Consider the following 18,834-nt stretch of genomic DNA (forward strand, 5'->3'; position numbering starts at 1 on the left):
CGGGAAAAGTCCGCCAGTCGGTCAAAGCACTACGGTGGGCTCTTCTGCTGCGGGCGGCTGTGTGCCACGGGTTCGGGAGCGACTGAGCCAGTGAGACGCTGAGGCGGCCGGCCAGCTCTGCCCTCCTTTGTGCCTGGGACTGGGCAACCAGGGGGGGGGGGAGGGATCTAGTTATCTCCCGCTTGGACTACTGCAATGCGCTCTATGTGGGGCTGCCTTTGAAGGTGACTCGGAAACTGCAACTAATCCAGAATGCGGCAGCCAGACTGGGGACTGGGAGCGGCCGCCGGGACCACATAACACGGGTCTTGAAAGACATACATTGGCTCCCAGGACGTTTCCAAGCACAATTCAAAGTGTTGGTGCTGACCTTGAAAGCCCTAAACGGCCTCGGCCCAGTAGACCTGAAGGAGCGTCTCCACCCCCATCATTCAGCCCGGACACTGAGGTCCAGCACCAAGGGCCTTCAGGCAGTTCCCTCACTGCGAGAAGTGAGGTTACAGGGAACCAGGCAGAGGGCCTTCTCGGTGGTGGCACCTGCCCTGTGGAACGCCCTCCCATCAGATGTCAAAGAGAACAACTACCAGACTTTTAGAAGACATCTGAAGGTGGCCCTGTTTTTTTAGGGAAGCTTTTAATGTTTAATAAGTTAATGTATTTTAGTGTTTTGTTGGAAGCCGCCCAGAGTAGCTGGGGAAGCCCAGCCAGATGGGCGGGGTATAAATAATAAATTATTATTATTATTTGCGCCCCGGCTCCACATATGCTTAAGACAGCCCTGGCCTGAGCTATCCCTCAGGACATGAGCCTGCTGAATCAGGCCAATAGCCCATGAAGTCCACCGCCCTGTCATCACAGTGACCAAAGGCCCCCACGGACCTCGATAGACTGCCTCTGGACCTGGAGGTTCCATAGGCCCCTCAGAAAAGCCTGCTAGATCAGGCCAGTGGTCCATAGAGAGCAGCGTCCTTTTCTCATAGCGGCCAACCAGATGCCTATTATGGGAAGCCCTGCAGGAGTGAGTCCTACAGTCCCAAACGCTGCGACCTTCCAGTTATAATAACTTTTTAATTTTGGGTATGTTGACTGTAATCAACTGATGGGTTGAAAATAACAGACAAAAGTGCCTCTGAGCATGCACAAAGTACCTTGCCCTGGAGGGACGCCTCCAGGTATCTTTTTTTATTGGGCATTCATAATTATTTGTGCTCATGTTGGGATCAGGGAAGTTGCCCACGATCCCACTTTTGATACTGCTTTGGGTCTGAACAGATTTTGGGTCAGACGTCATGTGTGTATATCCAGGGCCTTCCCCTCCGACACCTCTCAGGTGGGTGCCATGGCCATTCGAAGAGAGCAAGGGAGAAGTTTGGGGTGAGCTCTGGCCCCTCTTTTTCTAGAAAAATAGCCCTGTGCATATCTCATAACTTCCTTCTGAAATAATGTGACTTTTCACATGGGAGATGTACTGTATATAAAAAAGGAATTCCAACTCTACAGTTTTATGATGCTCTGGGTTCACACAACACTGTGGGAACTCCTTCCTGCGGGGGGGGGGGCACCAATTTGGATGGCTTTTAAGAGGATTGGACAGATTCATGAAATGGCAGGAAGGGAGAGTTGCTCTTGTGTTCGAATCCTGATTGTGGGCTTTCCAGAAAAGGCACCTGGTCGGCCGCGGTGAGAACAGGAGGCTGGACTGGATGGGTCCACTTTTGCAGCTGACCCAGCAGGCTCTTGCGATGTTCCTGTGCAGAGTTTGTTTATTTTATCCTGGTGATATTTCACTATAGTACAGGGAAGACCCTTCAGATGGCAATAGTGTGTTAGCGTTGGGTAGGCATTGCAGAGTGACTGATTAAGAGGAACGGTTTGTGGCCACATTTACACCATCCCTTTCAAGCTTTATCACACCACTTTAGGCAGTCATAGCTTCCTGGGAACTGTAGTTTGTTAAGGGTGCTGAGAGCTGTTAGGAGACCCCAGAGCTCCCTGGGAAAAGGGAAAGAGCCTTAAACCTCTCCGGAAATGTGCAAACTGTCTGTATATTAGCGAGGACAGCATACAAACATGCATTGCCTATCATGGAAAAAATGTGTCTTACAATGGTACCTCAGGTTAAGTACTTAATTCATTCTGGAGGTCCGTTCTTAACCTGAAACTGTTCTTAACCTGAAGCACCACTTTAGCTAATGGGGCCTCCTGCTGCTGACACCGCCACCATGCAATTTCTGTTCTCACCCTGAAGCAAAGTTCTTATCCTGAAGCACTGTTTCTGGGTTAGCGGAGTGTATAACCTGAAGCGTATGTAACCTGAAGCGTATGCAACCCGAGGTACCACTGTATTAGGCATATGTGTTGATTTGGAGAATTTAGCACTAAAATCCTGATTCATTTTCACGAGGACCTATTTTGTTTTAAAATTGGGAACTGATTTGGAAATGTGGAGATGCGAAACTGAGCGAAAGTGAAATTGACCAATTGACTCTTCTTTGTCACTTCTGGTTTGGAGGTTGTGAGCTGCAAAGGAGTGGACTTTGGGTGTCCCCTGATTGAATCAGTCTTAATTGGAGTGGTTCAGGGTTGCAGCAGCCAAAACCTACATGCAGAAAGAATCTGGGTGCTGGGCACATGGGCTTTGCAATGGAGTATACGGAGGGTGGGTTGTGCAGAGAAAGCACAAAGCTTCAAAGGAACAGGCAGCTTCAACAAGCTGTGAATGCACAGCACTCTGGTGCAAAACTGGGATTTTATTTTAATTTTCATTGTTGAATTTTGACAGTATAAGTGATGGACAGGAAGCTGTCAGCCCAGAGGAAAGCAGAGCCAGCGCATGCAGATACAAAATTGGATTTTCTTTTCAAAGCAGTTTTAAGGGTAGGGCACCCTTCCCCTTTGGAAAGAAGATCCAGGGCTCCACAATCCAGGACGAAACTCACAGGCTTGTAGAGCTGGAAGGACACCCAGTGGTCATCTAGCCCAACCCGCTGCAATGCAGGGATCACAGATTTGGAAGGAGCCCCTAAGAATGTGGCCATCGGGCGACTCAAGGAGCCGCCACCTTTGCAAAGAGGAGAGAGTGCCAGTTTCGGGGAGAAACGGACACCCAGAGGGTCAAGGGCATAGCTTTCAACTTTCCCCTTTTCTTGCGAGGAATCCTATTCAGAATAAGGGAATTTCCCTTAAAAAATGGGAAACGTTGACAGCTATGGTCAAGCGACACATTTGCAAATGCTGTTCTCAGCCCACCTGCTCAGCTCCAGCACCTGGGGGCCTCCAAGACACTTTGGCGCCTGAGGGGAACCACAAAACGTTGCCTCTTCCTCTGGTGAGTGCAGACCCCAGGAGACCCCAGAGGGCACCTCCTGGCATTTCCTCCCTGGGCTGGAGAGACCACCGGCTCCTCCTCTTTGCCTAGAGCAGCGGTTCTCCACCTGTGGGTCTCCAGATGTTGGACTACAGCTCCCATCATCCCTGACCACTGGTCACGCTGGCTAGGAATGATGGGAGTTGTAGTCCAACAACATCTGGGGACCCACAGGTGCAGAGACACTGGCCTAGTGAAAGCTGGACCATCAAGAAGGCTGATCGCCAAAGACTGGATGCTTTTGAATTCTTGTGCTGGAAGAGACTCTTGAGAGTCCCATGGACTGCAAGAAGATCAAACGCATCCATTCTTAAGGAAATCCGCCCTGAGTGCTCACTGGAAGGACAGATCCTGAAGCTGAGGCTCCAAGACTTTGGCCACCTCATGAGAAGAGAAGACTCCCTGGAAAAGACCCTGATGCTGGGAAAGATGGAGGGCGCAAGGAGAAGGGGACGACAGAGGACGAGATGGTGGGACAGTGTTCTCGAAGGTACCAGCATGAGTCTGACCAAACTGCGGGAGGCAGTGGAAGACAGGAGGGCCTGGCGTGCTCTGGTCCAGGGGGTCACGAAGAGGCGGACACGACTAAATGACTCAGCAGCAACAACAAGAGGCCGCTGTGAAGGAGGCAGGGGGTGGGGGCTGCTAAGGAAGAGGCAGGTCCGGCCTCCAAGGAGACCACCAGCAGCGGCAACAGCAGGTGATGCGTTCCTCGGAGGCTGGGTCTGCTGCCCCTGTGGATCCTGCCCCCTGAGGCAGTTTCCTCATCTTCCCTCCTGGGTGGGCCGGCCACACTCCCTCCCTGACCAGTTGGAAGAGAGAGGCTGCCTCTTTTGCACATCTCAGGGGGCTCTCCAAAGGTCTCCTGTGGACCCCGACTCCTGGATTTGGAAGCCCTGGGCACCCCAAGTCCTGTTTCCAGAATGGAAACAGGATTCCCACCACATCACCACCCAGGGCCGGATTCAGGTTTGATGAGGGCCTCAGCTCCTGAAGGTAATGGGCCCTTTCTATGTCCAGCTGTCCTTTGTCAACAACAAATTGTCGCATATTCGTGCTGAACATGGTAATTGATGGACCCAATGGGTATCTAAAGCCATTTGCACATAACAAAATGTGTATTTTATCAAAGTAATTGTTGAACTGAAATACAGTTAAGGAGAAGTATATTAATAGTGAAATACAATTAAGAAGTATATTAATAATTAATATTAATATTAATAATATTAATTATTAAGCTCTAACTTAAAATGATTGGGGGCCCATTACTTACATCATAGGAGCCTACACAACACCAAATCCTGTTGCTGTGTGTAGGTTTCATTTTATTTGTTTTTTATCATATTTTGTAAATGTATATCCAGGGGTTTAATTTTTTGGGGGCCCTCCAAGAGAGTGGGGCCCTAAGTTATAGCTTATCTGCAAATCCGGCCCTGTCACCACCTCTGGCTTTTCAAAAAATTCCCCCTGGGACCGTCTTCCTGCAAAGCAGGGGCTTTCCTGAGGAGCTACAGAAAAAGCAAGATTCCAGTCCTCAGGGTTCGAAGTAAAGCACCGGTTTAAATAGACACACCGTCCTCTACACTGACTGGCAGCGCCTCTCAATGGTTTCAGGCAGAGGGCTTCCCCAGGATTGAACCTGGGTCCTCCTCTGTGCAAAACAGATGCTCTACCCACTAGGCAACACTGCTGCACCCCAGACACCTGCATTCCAGCCCAGGGCCCATCGTAAAGGACGCAGCCCCAAGCCTGAGCTCCAGCTGGGCGCCAGCCTCTGCGCGCCTCCTTCCAGTGTTGCGGGGGGTTGTGCTAGATGACCTTTGGAGATCCCCTACAGTTCTAAAATTCTGGGATTCCCAGCCCAACAAATACCAGTCTCCTTCCTCCCACTGCCAACAGAGCCCTGCAGCGCCCCACCTCAGAGGGACCGCTCCGCAGGGGCTGCCTGCACACTCCAAAGCAGCGACAAAGTGCTTTTTTTTAATAACCCAGATGCAGATTTTGATACCTGGGCAGCGGAAAGGAGGCCAAGGCTGGAGGAAGGCCGGCTGTGCTAATCCCCAGAGGGACGGGACAAAGGCTGCTTTGTGGGAAGGGAGATCAGTTTTCTCACCTGAAGACACAGGGATGGAGGAGAAGAAGATTTCTGGCTGGAGGGGGAGGAGGGGGGAGGGGGAAAGGGAAGCTGGGTTGTCGGACAATGGGGGGGGCATTCTCCTTCCCTTGGGGTCCCTGCAGAACACGGCTGTGATGCGGGAGGAGACGGTAGCCAAATAATAATAATAATAATAATAATAATAATAATAATAATAATAATAATTTATTTATATCCCGCCCTCCCCAGCCGAAGTCAGGCTCAGAGCAGCTAACAACAGTAAAATAACACAGCATTCTAAAATCAATTCCTTATAAAATCAGTTTGAATCAAATTAATAGCAGCCATTGGGCTAGAGTTCTGTGAGGATTGCCAAAGGAGGGGGTCAGACTGTGTCCTGGCCAAAGGCCTGGTGGAACAGCTCTGTCTTGCAGGCCCTGCGGAAAGATGTCAAGTCCCGCAGGGCCCTGGTCTCTTGGGACAGAGCGTTCTACCAGATCGGGCCCATGGCCGAAAAAGCCCTGGCTCTGGTTGAGGCCAGCCTAACCTCCCTGTGGCCCGGGACCTCCAAGGTGTTTTTGTTTGAAGACCGTAAGGTCCTCCGTGGGACATACCAGGAGAGGTGGTCCCGTAGCCACGTGCCCAAATTGGGGTGTGTGTGTGTCATTTTCTGCATCTCAAGCAGGAGAGATCAAAGGAATTCCTTCTTCACTCAGCTCATAGTTAGACTGTGGAACTCCTTTCCACATGAGTCAGGGGGGCCCAGCAGCTCATTGTTGTTTAGTCGTTTAGTCGTGTCCGCCTCTTCGTGACCCCCTGGACCAGAGCACGCCAGGCCCTCCTGTCTTCCACTGCCTCCCTCATGCTGGTAGCTTCGAGAACACTGTCCCACCATCTCGTCCTCTGTCGTCCCCTTCTCCTTGTGCCCTCCATCTTTCCCAGCTTCAGGGTCTTTTCCAGGGAGTCTTCTCTTCTCATGAGGTGGCCAAAGTCTTGGAGCCTCAGCTTCAGGATCTGTCCTTCCAGTGAGCACCCAGGGCTGATTTCCTCCAGAATGGAGAGGTTTGATCTTCTTGCAGTCCATGGGACTCTCCAGAGTCTCCTCCAGCACCAGAATTCAAAAGCATCCATTCTTTGGCGATCAGCCTTCTTGATGGTCCAGCTCTCACTTCCATACATCAGAACTGGGAAAACCAGAGCTAGCTCAGGTGGCCTTAAAAGGATTAGGCAAATTCACAAAGGATGAGAGGGCTCTGATGGCTAATAGCTTTGCTCGCCTGCAGGGCTACTGAATCCCAGTTGCTGGAACCTTCCGACCGGAAGGAAATGGTCCTTATCCTGACCCACTTCTCTCATTGTCCCATTTTCCCTCCTTGCTCAAAACTTCTGGCATTATACTAATTGGAAAGGGCCCAGTTTTAATTCCCACTGGCCCTTGTTCGCCGCCTCCACTCACAGCTGGATGAAAAGACTACCCCAGGCTTTCCCTTTTAATCTCTTATTCCTTTGCAGCTAAACTTGGGTCCTGCAATCAGGTCACTTCTTCTTGGCTTCCTGATAAGCTGGCCAGGCGGCGGGAGAGATGGGGTCGGCTCAGGGCAGATTCCCACGAAACACGGCCTCTCCCCAAGGAGAGTTTTATCAGCTCCGGGAAGAAACGGAGGCTTGTTTCTCGGAGATGGGCGATTACACCTTTCAGAAAACAGAAGCAGCCTGGCTGACCGCATTGTAAACGGCCACTGAAGTAGCATTGAAGAACAGCAGGAGAGTCCAAAGGGGTCCTATCTGGTCCTGTTCTCACAGCGGCAAAAACTCCCCGTAGAACTTAGGAATCCAGATAGACTGCCTCTGGACCTGGAGGTTCCATAAGGACATCAGAAGAACCATTGACCCACCTAGTCTTTAAAGCCCTAATCGGGCTCGGTCCAGTATACCTGAAGGAGCATCTCCATCCCCATCGTTCTGCCTGGACACTGAGGTCCAGCTCCGAGGGCCTTCTGGCGGTTCCCTCACTGCAAGAAGCCAAGTTACAGGGAACCAGACAGAGGGCCTTCTCGGTGGTGGCACCCGCCCTGTGGAACGCCCTCGCACCAGATGTCAAAGAGAACAACAACTACCAGACTTTTAGAAGACATCTGAAGGCAGCCCTGTTTAGGGAAGCTTGTAATGTTTGATGTATTACGGTATTTTAATATTTTGTTGGAAGCCGCCCAGAGTGGCTGGAGAAGCCCAGCCAGATTGGTGGGATATAAATAATAAATTATTATTATTATTATTATTATTATTATTATTATTATTATTATTATTTAGCATCCAGTTCTCTCAGTGTCCAGCCAGATGCCCCCCAAAGAGAAACCCACACGCAGGGTCTGAGTACAAGAGCCCCCTCCCTTCCTGGCGTTCAGAAGCATCACTGTCTAGGACTCTGGAGACAGAGCGCAGCTGTCATGGCTGGCAGCCATCCCTGGCTCTCTTCTCCACATATTTGTTGAGTCCTCTTTTAAAGCCGTCCAGGTTGGTGGCAGTCGCTGCCTCCAGTGGCAGGGAGTTCCACGGACTAACTCTGCTGCTGCACTGTAAGGCCTTCCTTTTCCCTGTCCCAAATCTTCCAGCCTTCAGCTTGTGCATCCTAGTCTTACGAGAGAGGGAAAGAAAACTTCTCTCTATCCATTTTCTCCATGCATTATTTGGCTGGGGGCCTCTCCTGGCACGAGGGCCACATTTCTGCCTGGGAGATGACCCAGGGGCCACATGCCAGTGCTGGGCGGGGCCAGAGGCAGAGTGGGCGGGGCAACTGATGTCCGTGTACAGTAGGCAAGTTTCCCCTCACTCCCCACTCAGGAAGGCGGCCCCTTCTCCTCTGTTGGAGGACTTTGAACAGAGTTTGGATGCCTCCCGCTCAAGGATCCTTGAACTACACTTCCTGAATTTCTGGGGATGGGCTAGATGGCCTTTCGAGGGCCCTTCCAACTCTGATTCTGTGAACTCAGAAGGTGGTGGGCTCTCCTTGGTTGGAGGTCTTTAAGGAGAGGTTGGGTGGCCACTTGCCAGAAGTTCTTCCGCTGTGGTTTCTGCATCAAAGGGGGTTGGTCTAGATGGCCTTTGGGGTCCCTTCCGACTCTGCAGTTCTATGAGTCTGTCTCCTGCCTCTGGCCAGTCTGCTTTGTGGAGCCCCCTCCCTTGCCGACCCACTCCTGAAACGCTAAAGGAGTGCAGAAGCAGCCGGTCCCCTCCACGGAGAGCCATTAACTTCTCACAGGCATTAAACATTAACCGCATGTGGTTTAGCCGGCATTAATTAGGGCAGAGAGCGGAGCACTGGAGACTCCCAAATGTACAGTGTGTAACAGTTTTATGCATCCTGCTCTCTGAGAAGGAGAAGAGGGCCAGCCTGGGTCTTTCTCCAAGTATCTCTCCCCCTAAAAAAAATTAAATTGCATCTCTGGGGAAAGATGTTTCCTTCTCCGAAATCCATGCAAGGCTCTACCTTCCGCTGTGACTTGGGAGCATCCCATGAAGGCGGACAATTCAGGACAGATCAAAGAAAGCCCCTTTCCACACAGGGCAGAGTTGGAACTGCGGAACTCCCTGCTGCAGGGATGGCCACCGATTTGCAAGGCTTAAAAAGAGGATTGGATGAATTCGTGGAGGGGGAGGCTCTTGAAGGCTGCTAGCCACCAGGGCTGTGCTGTGACTCCATGGTCCTCCTTTAACACTGAGGGAACAGGAGTCTGGCTTAGATGGGCCCTCTGGGCCTGATCCAGGAGGCTCTTCTGATAATAAATAATAATAATTTATTATTTATACCCCGCCCATCTGGCTGGGTTTCTCCAGCCACTCTAGGCGGCTTCCAACAGAACACTAAAATACAATAACCTATTAAACATTAAAAGCTTCCCTAAAGAGGGCTGCCTTCTGATGTCTTCTGAATGTCAGGTAGTTGTTGTTCTCTTTGACATCTGGTGGGAGGGCGTTCCACAGGATGGGTGCCACCACAGAGAAGGCCCTCTGCCTGGATCCCTGTAACTTGACTTCTTGAAGGGAGGGAACCGCCAGAAGGCCCTCGGATCTGGACCTCAGTGTCCAGGCAGAACAATGGGGGTGGAGACGCTCCTTCAGGTCTACTGGACTGAGGCCATTTAGGGCTTTCAAGGTCAGCACCAGCACTTTGAATTGTGCTCGGAAACATACTGGGAGCCAATGTAGGTCTTTCAGGACCGGTGTTATGTGGTCTCTGCAGCCGCTCCCAGTCACCAGTCTAGCTGCCGCATTCTGGATTAATTGCAGTTTCCAAGTCACCTTCAAAGGTAGCCCCACATAGAGCACATTGCAGTAGTCCAAGTGGGCTACTGAGGTTCTTGTGTCCCGCCTTCCATCTCACAGTCTTGAGTTGCAAGGTCCAGCTACAATATTCTAAGTGGAAATGAAACATTCCCCATGTGGCTCTTTGTCTTTCAGAATTTCACCCTCCGTGATAAGGCTCTGGAAGGATCCGGGGAGCCTAACTGCATAGCAAAACTCACTGGAGGCTTTTAAGCAGAGGTTGGGGGACCACCTGCCTGGGATTCTTTAGCTGTGATTGTAGGGGGTGGGCTAGATGTCCTCTGGGGGTCCCTTCCAGCTCTACGATTCTATGAGCCCCTGGACTGGTTGGAAATAGGACGGTAGGCAGGTATGTAGAGGGAGGACTGCTCGGGGGGCAGACTGAGACTGGTGGGGCACTGCCCCATTTTCCTCCAAAGCTCTCCGCGGAACATTTTCAGAGATTCCTCCCCGCTCCTCTGCTGAAACAGCAGGGAGGGCAGCAGTGCCACCCAAACATCACAGAGCCTTTCCTAGCCCCCGGCAAACTCTGGTTAAACTGTAACCTCGGGTCGCTTGAGAAAGAGGGTTGCTGCAAATCTGTTTCTTCCTCCAGGGCACCACGGAGGTGCTCGGAACAAGAGCCAGCTTGTTAAAACCTGTGTTTGGGCGTGGAGGGAACAGGCTGGGGGCACGGAGGCCACCTCTAGGAACTGAGGGTGTACAAGACCAGCAATCTCACATTGCAGGGGGACGGAGAGGTGTGGGCCTTTCGCTGGAATTGCTCATATTCCAAGCCCACGTCAAGGTCAGCGCTGACTGCCTTCCTTCCTGGTTGCCTTGTGCGCTTTCGCAGCGCATAGCAAGCTGGGGTCTCTAGGAGTTTATTTATTCCAGCGCCATTCCTTCCAAGGCACCTTCAACTTTGTTTGGCTGCGATTCCTGCATCACGGGGGGTTGGACTGGACAACTCTTTGGGTGACTCTTCCAAGCCTACAATTTTGTCATCAATGACCTGGAATCCCTGATCTCAGGCGTGTGTCAGCGTCTGCTTGTGTCAGAAGATTCAGGACAGACAAGAAAGTCCATCTTCACGTCTTGTAAACTACGGAACTCACTGATTTAGGAGCAGAGGGCTATCGCTGCCTGTTCTCGTGTCTCCACTGTTGGAGGCAGCAGTGCTTTTGAATCCCAAATTCTTGAAACTGGAAGGGGAGAGTGGGCTTGTGTTCAGATCTCGCTTGCGGGTTTCTCACTGGGGCTGCTGGTTCCCCACTGGGAGAGCAGGCCAGGGCGCTGGGCTGGATGGGTCCCTGTAGCCTGATGGAGCAGCGCTCCTCTTTTATTCCTAAACGCCCACTTCCAAGCCACCTCGATTGCGTTTGAGAGCCCACCCAGTTCCTTCTCCCCAAAATCCAGCTTTGCAACCTGTCGCGAGGAAGCCAAGTGCTGCCTTCCTCCAAGCCAACAACATCATGTCCCTTTCCAAACTGCTCCCATGCTGCTTTCAGATGCAAGGCTGCCTTCTTGGGGAATCTCACAAATCTTTAGGCCCAGTGGGCAGCAAAGGCCTTTCTGGGCAGGCCTGGCAATTCTGCAGGCGGCAGCAGAGAAAGGGGAACTTGCTCCAGCACCACCGCTTGCTCCCCACTGAGGTGGCAGGATGTGTCCTGGTGGGAACTTGCCAACAAACCAGTGGCTGGAACAGAGCAAGCAGGCAAGAACCACAGGAGCAGGGAGCGAGTGCCAGCTGGCATCTTCCAGGACCCACAAAGCCACCTGCTTCCTCTCTCTCTTCTCCCTGCCAAAGCCTCTTCCCCAACACCCAGATCCTTGAGCCTCATGGCAACTTGGGACTAGCCTTGCTCTCCCTCTTTCCCTCATTCCAGGCTTTATCCTCCCAGTCGTTGTGATTTTGGCAAGGCCAGATTTCCCCGAAGCCTTGGATAAACCCGGCAGCAAGAGCAGAGACTGTGGGTTGTAAATAAGGAAGGCTGGGAGGTGGGCAGAGGAGGGCGGCCAAGGGAGATTGTGGGTCTGACCATCAAAGCTCATGAGGAGCAGTTGAGGAAGCTGGAGATGCTTCACCTGGAGAAGAGAAGATGGAGAGCTGGCAGGATGGCCATCGTCAGATACCCGAAGGGCTGTCACATGAAGGAGGGAGCAAGCTTGTCAAGGGCAGGACCCCAACCAAGCGATTCAAATTGCAAGAAAGGGAAGGATGACTGAACATTAGGAAGAACTTTCTTAGGCCAAGAGCTGTTTGAGAGTGGCGGGCTCTCCTGCTTTGGAGGTTTCAAAGCAGAGGTTGGATAGTCCTTCAGGAAGTCTTTAGCTGTGACTCCTGTTTTGCAGGGGGTTGGACTGGATGACCCTCAGGGTCCCTTCAAACTCTACAGTTCTATGAAAGCCTCTTCCCCCAACAGCCAGATTCTGGAGCCTCATGGCAACATTGGCTTGAGACGAGCTCCTCTCTCTGCCTCATCCAAGGCCTTCTCCTCCCAGGGTTGCGATGACGGCAGTGCCAGGTGTCCCCAAAGAGCTTTGGCTACACGGAGGAGCCGAACGGGAGCAGGAACTGGGGGTGGCAAATGCAAAAGACTGGACAGCTCCCCGCCAGATCTCTGCAGGCCCTGGAAACCTCAGCCTCCTTGCCTTGAGGATCAGGGACCTGTCCAGGCTCCAGAGTAGAGGAGGAGGCAGCGAGGGTGAAAAGAAGGGGATAGAAAGCACGGAGGTGAAAGCATTTGTCTGTTTTGCAGGGGGGAACAGGCCAGACAGTGGCTGCATTGTATGCAGAGGAAGGGCCTGAATGGAGCTTGGAGGGACACAAAAAGCGCTTTGACAATCAGGAGTTCATTAGTATGCGCGGAGGGGAGCCTTGCTGCCTCTATCTCCCCCTCTCCATCTTTCTCTCTCTGCTTCCAAAAGGCTGCGCTCTGTGTCACAGAGAGGTGAGCCATGCAGAAAAGAAGAGTGTGAAAGGGATTTGGGAGGGAGGTAAAAAAAAATTGGAGGGGAGACAGAGAGAGAGAGAGGCTGGGCACCCAGATGCACAGAAAGAGCCCGGCCTCTCTTTGTTACATGAAATAATGGAATTTTTGGCAGGTGGCTCTTGAAAAGGTGCAAGAGGGGAAAAGGTCCTCTGGAATTCTGAAAGGTTTGGGAGGGCAGCTTCCTTCCTCTGCACCCACTCTGACCTCCCCAAGGTGATTGGGGTGAGCAGGGGGAAAGAAATGAATCAGGCAGGGTCTCCATCATCTGGGCCTGATCCCATTTTATTTCCTGTTTCCTTCCCTCTTGTCCGAGATCTTTAAGGAAGTGTCTCCTTGCTAGAGGTGTTTAAAATACACAAGTCACCTTCAGGTTCTATGGGTAAAAACTAATTCACCACGACCACCAAGTTTCCTGCAAATTCCTGCAGAATTTGCAGAGCAGAGGGACTCTGAATGGACACTGAATTTTTCATTAGGAGGGAGGAAGGAAGTTCTTTGTGCAGGAATCTGTGATGGCCAACACCTTGGATGACTTTAAAAGAGGACTGGATAAATTGAGGGAGGAGAGGGATCTACGATCATAATAAAGTACATCATTTCAATAAATAGCTCTAAGGGGTTGATGGATGAGCAGAACTATTTTGAAATACAAATCTGGCTGGCAGATCCTAGCAGCCTTGTCAGGTCAGAGTTCAGCTATCAGATGGTCAGAATCCCAGAATCGTAGCGATGGAAGGGATTCAAAGGGTCACCTGGTGCAACCCCCTGGAAGGAAGGAAGGAAGGAAGGAAGGAAGGAAGGAAGGAAGGAAAGTGCTGAGAGTGTCATACTGGGACCTAGGAGAGACCAGGGCTCAAATGCCCATTCTGGCCATGAACCAGAGTCATTCCCTCTCTAAGACTGACCTGCCTCACAGGGTTGTTGTGCAGGATTAAATGATGAGGGAGAGAACCATTTACGCCAAGCTCCTGGGAGAAAAACAAGTGCGATATCAGGAAGAATATCTTGCAAGTGATTCACAACTGATTCACAGATGGAACTCCCTGCCTATTGAGATCAAGCAGGCAGCTGCTCTGTACTCTTTCTGGTGGCTGCTAAAAACAAAACCCTGTTTAGACAAGCTTAGAAAAGTGAAGTAATTTTAATCTGTTTCTGTATGTTAACTTTCCTATGTTTTAAAGGAGGGTTGCGGATTTTTCTTGATTCTACTGTTTTCTCTTTGGTAAACTGCTTTGAGTTTTGTTGGTTTGTTTGCAATTTAACAGTGTGTAAATTCCATGATATGGATGAATAAATAAATGTTTGAAAGTAGTGAGGTGTTTTGCACGAGGCGGAAAGCCCTGGGGCGATACACACTTAGAAAGTTTAAAATGTGGGCTGACTTGAGGCTTTTGAAGAGAAATTCCACCCAGAAATTCTCCCCTAACATACCTGCTCTGAAGCTTATCAGAGACCGAGAGAGATGAAAGGGGCAACCTTCGCACTGGCTAGGAAGAACTTTGAAGCAACTGAAAGGGGGGGGGGTGTCATTCAGCTTAAAACTTGCCGCTGCTCTGACCCAGTGCAGCTGCCCTCAGTTTCAGGAAGGAAGTCTTCCCCACCCATAGCTGGGACCTTCTGTATGCAAGGCAGCTGTTCTGCCACTGAGCTGCGGACCTTGCCTGTAAAATAAGCTAAGATGCCAGTCCTCATGGTTCTGAACCAAGGGTTGAAATAGGAATGCAGGAAGCTGCCTTCGCCGAGGCAGACCAGCTGGTTCCTCTAGCTCATAGGTGTCTGCACTGACCAGTAATGACACTCCCGGGTTTCAGGTGGGAGACAATCCCAGACCAACCTGGGGATAACCTTCTGGAGGCAAAGCAGCTGCTCTCCCACTTGCAAGGCTTCCTTGCCGAACCGGCTTATAATGGGCTTTTGAGGCATGGCTGCAAAGGGGGTCACTACAGCCCCAACCACAGGCCTCAAGAGTTCAGTTCCAAAAGTGTTCAGGCGGCCAGTTTTGAACCCTCACTCAAGGCAGCTGCTGTCCAGGTAACTGTCTTCCTTTCCTGCTGGTGAAGGATTCCAGCTAAGAGCTTTTCAGCGCTGGAGAAGGCTGCCTCAGGGAGTTGGAGGTTCTTAAGCCGAGGTTGCATGAGCGTCTGTCAGGGGCTTGGGCAAAATGACCCGGCCAGGACCCCTCCTAACTCTGAAAGGCAATTCAGAAGAAACACTAGCACTCACTTTTTGCTGGCAAGTTTTTAAAGGGAGGCTGAATGGCCACCTGTCAGGGGTTATTTAATTGTGACTACTGCACTGCGGGGGCTGGGGGGTGAACTAGATGTCCCTCGGGGGTCCCTTCCGACAATTTCACGAAGAAGGAGAAGAAGCTGGCAGGGCAGAGGAGGCAGAACGAACTCCCGGGAACATGGAATGCCAGGCTGGCAAAGCTCTGTGAGAGAAAGCTCTGTGTGTTTCCCACATGCAGCATCCCACACAGGCATGCGTCCGCTCTCGTTCTGAGCGCCCAGCTGAACACCCTGAACCAAGTCAGGGGACACCCAGGGATGAAGCCAGAGGGACGGAGTGAGACGGGGGACTTCAGCCCTCCAGGAGGAGATGGGGCCAGCCAAGGAATAAACACGGCTGGCGGGGATTAAGGTGGACCACTGAACTTGCCAAGAAGAGCTCAAGACGGGAGAGAGAGATCATTTGCTACAAGATTTTCCTTGTTTCCCCGCTGTCAGGATGTATCCGGTTTTGGAGGTGGGATGTTTAATAATCTGCCCTGCAATGTCTAGCAAGCAGCCGGGGTGGCAATTCAGGGTGCACAAACCTGTCACTTTTGGTCCTCATTTCCTCAAAATTTAAATTCACATCTCAGTATTCCTGCAGCAATTTGTTTTTCAAACACGAAAATGGGTTAGTGTCCGAGTGCCAATTGCTCCAAATAAAAAAACTTTTTTGCACGCCGTTTTGACTAAAGTTCATATTTTCTGCAAGCGTTCCCCAAATACAGTGCAGTTTTGCATTCTGAAGTGCACTGTTTCCAAACATACGCATCTTTGGACAACTTCTTTGGCTGGAGGATTGCAAAATTCAGAGGGGCGCAAATCCCAAAGGGCGGGTTTCGTGTGTTGGATCAAGTGCACATTAGAGAGTTTCTCACTAAAATGCATGCCAAAAATTATTTTTTCTCTCCCCCCCCCCCGAGTTGCAACAGGAAGTTAGTGAAGTCCCCGAATCCACCCAGACATTTTGCTTGCCCAGAGGGGTCTCTCCTCCGCAAGTGGTCAAAGAGGAGTGCAGGTGGGTAGGACTCCCGAGACGGAAACTCGCTACCTGTGGAGCATCTCAGGAAGTCCCACTGTCCACCTGCTCAAAGTCCAACCACCCTCCTCACCATCCTGTTGTGGCTTCCACCGTTTCACAGAGTCTTACCTTGAGTCCAGCAAAGGTCCGAAGAGCAAAACTGGCCAAGGGTCAGGGTTCAACCGGACTTTTCGCCGAAGGGAATCTGAGCTAAATCGACGTTGCTCCTTCTTCTCGTCCCGCTGCCCCTGTGTGTGTGTGTGTGTGTGTGTGTGTGTGAACTCTCTCTTGCACACACTTCCCAAACCTGGGGCTCCAAGAGGCAGGATTCAACCACAGCTGCCAACACAGGGGCTCAGAGGCTTCTCGCAAAGGCTTTTAAATTCAGGACCCACCATCAGATAAGAGAGCTGCTCTGAAAGGCTGAGTCTGCCCCATGGATTTTGTGCCTCTTTCCCCTCTCTCTCTTTCTTTTTCTCCCTTACAAAACTTTGCTCAAGTTCAATTGAATGAAAGGATTTATTTTGTTTTGTTTTTTTAAAGCAGGGGGCGGAAGAGGGAGGTGATTGACGTCTTTGGCAGGCCTATCGCAGGAGGGCAGTGGCAAGGGACAATGGCGGGAGGTGGAGCTGTGCGGAGTGTAGAAGAAAGGGGGGGAGAGAAATCTGGCAGTGAAAGGTGGGAGGGGAGTGGGCACCAACAGGCAGAGCCGGAGGGTTAAAGTTTGAGAGGCGAGTTAATGAGATGGAAATCAAATCGCTCGCTGGGGATAGGGTTGCCTCCCTGCCCCAAACCCTCTGTGTTAAAAGGTCACGGGACAAGGGAGAGGAGAAGGCAGAATGGAAGGGGGAGGGGGAGGCGTATTAATTACAGCTGGATTTAAAAGGCACATGAATACTGTTGCAGAGGGAGCACCCGTCCGTGGAGGTGCAGCGCTAGAGGTGGCGGCGACAGAGGACGACACCTGCGCTGAGCTGTGAACAGATTAGTCCTTCCCATCCTCTGGGGACCTGGGTGAGGTTCCCACGCCACCCGGCCTCCCCCCCCCCCCCAAAGACCTCACAGGCACCAGTTGTGAAGCGAAGGAGGAAAGCAATCTTTTAGTGCGGCAGAACCGACCCTTTGGAACTCCCTGCCTATGGACACCAGACAGGAGGCGCCTTCACTGAATGCTTTTTGGTGCCTGCATGAAACATCGTTGTTTAGGCAAGTTGATGTAGGTTCCATCTGTTCTTCGTTTATTGCTGGTTTTTGTCTTTCGAATGTTTTAAAAGAGCTGCTTTTACTGGTGATTTCATTGTTTTAAGCTCTTAGCAAACCACTTGGAGGGGTTTGGGGTTTATTATCCTTATTAAAAAGTTCTACACTGTGCTTCATCCGAGGATCACAGGGTGTTTTATGATATACCGTATTTTTCGTCCCATTGGACGCACCTAGTTTTTTGGGGGGGAAATAAAGGGGGGGGGGAATTCCCTTTATTTCCCCCCCAAAAGCAGGTCGGGGAATCCAAACCAGGTCGGGGAACAGCGGGATGGCAGCACTCCGCCTCCCCGCTGCCCCCCGAGCTTGTGGGGCTGCCTGATGTCTGCCCGAAGCGCGGGGCGCTCTGCTTCAGCACGCCCCGTGCTCCGTGCAGCAGGCTGCTATCCGCAGCCTAGGGAGACCTGCTTCAGGAGGCCCTCGCGCTGGGCGGCAGGCTGCTGTCCGCAGCCTAGGGAGCCCTGCGGGAACTCCCGCGGGCTCCCCAGGCTTGCTGATAGCTTCCTGAAGCCTGGAGAGCGAGAGGGGTCGGTGCGCACTGACCCCTCTCGCTCTCCAAGCTTCAGCGAAAGCCTGTATTTGCCCCATAGGACACACACAGATTTCCCCTTCATTTTTGGAGGGGGGAAAGTGCGCCCTATAGGGCAAAAAATACGGTAAAAACACAAAACCACATAACATAATAACAAAGTAAAACAATAACCTCCCACCCACAGTTTAAAAGGCCTGAGAGAAGAGAAATGTTTTTGCCCGGCACTTAAAGATCTGCAGTGAAGGTGGCAGGCGAGCGTCCCTGGGGAGAGCATGCCACAAGTGGGGAGTCGCTGCAGAAAAGGCCCGTTCTCATGTTCTGCCCTCCAGGCCTCTTGTGGATGAGATGCATGAGGGAAGGCCCCAGACTAGGATCGTAGGGTACAATTAAGCAATGCATAGATGTTATGAAACAAAATATAGTGGAGCAGCAGAGCTGAAAATAATGCCAATATATTTCCACATCTGGCCCCTTTGGTTGCAGATAGTACATGGGTAAAAAGGTAAAGGGACCCCTGACCATTAGGTCCAGTCGTGGACGACTCTGGGGTTGCGGCACTCATCTCGCTTTATTAGCCGAGGGAGCTGGCATACAGCTTCCGGGTCATGTGGCCAGCAGGACTAAGCCGCTTCTGGTGAACCAGAGCAGCGCACAGAAACGCCGTTTACCTTCCTGCCAGAGTGGTACCTATTTATCTACTTGCACTTTGACTTGCTTTCGAACTGCTAGGTTGGCAGGAGCAGGGACCGAGCAACGGGAGCTCACCCGTCACGGGGATTCGAACCACCGACCTTCTGATCGGCAAGCCCTAGGCTCTGTGGTTTAACCCACAGCACCACCTGTGTCCCTAGTACATGGGTAGATGAGTCTAAAACACCCAGGACACAAATTTTCACAGCCCTCTAGCGGCTCTGGTGGCTCATTGACCAGAAGTAATGTAAACTCTGGAAGCGTAGACTCAGTTCTGACCACACTAAGCCTCAGGAGGAAC

At 51.5% G+C, this 18,834-nt stretch overlaps 1 protein-coding gene across 1 annotated transcript in view; it reads right to left on the minus strand.

Annotated features, from left to right (window-relative positions):
• KCNJ10 (potassium inwardly rectifying channel subfamily J member 10) overlaps nucleotides 1-16,656 on the minus strand; it is a 32,578-nt gene extending 15,922 nt beyond the window's left edge. Inside the window, exon 1 of the mRNA XM_028709771.2 lies at nucleotides 16,181-16,656. The gene's annotated coding sequence lies outside the window, so the exon portion shown is untranslated. The remainder of the gene's footprint in view (nucleotides 1-16,180) is intronic.
• Nucleotides 16,657-18,834: the final 2,178 nt, after the last annotated feature.

The sequence above is a fragment of the Podarcis muralis genome, chromosome 16 (genome assembly GCF_964188315.1).
Source record: "Podarcis muralis chromosome 16, rPodMur119.hap1.1, whole genome shotgun sequence".
NCBI lineage: Eukaryota > Metazoa > Chordata > Lepidosauria > Squamata > Lacertidae > Podarcis > Podarcis muralis.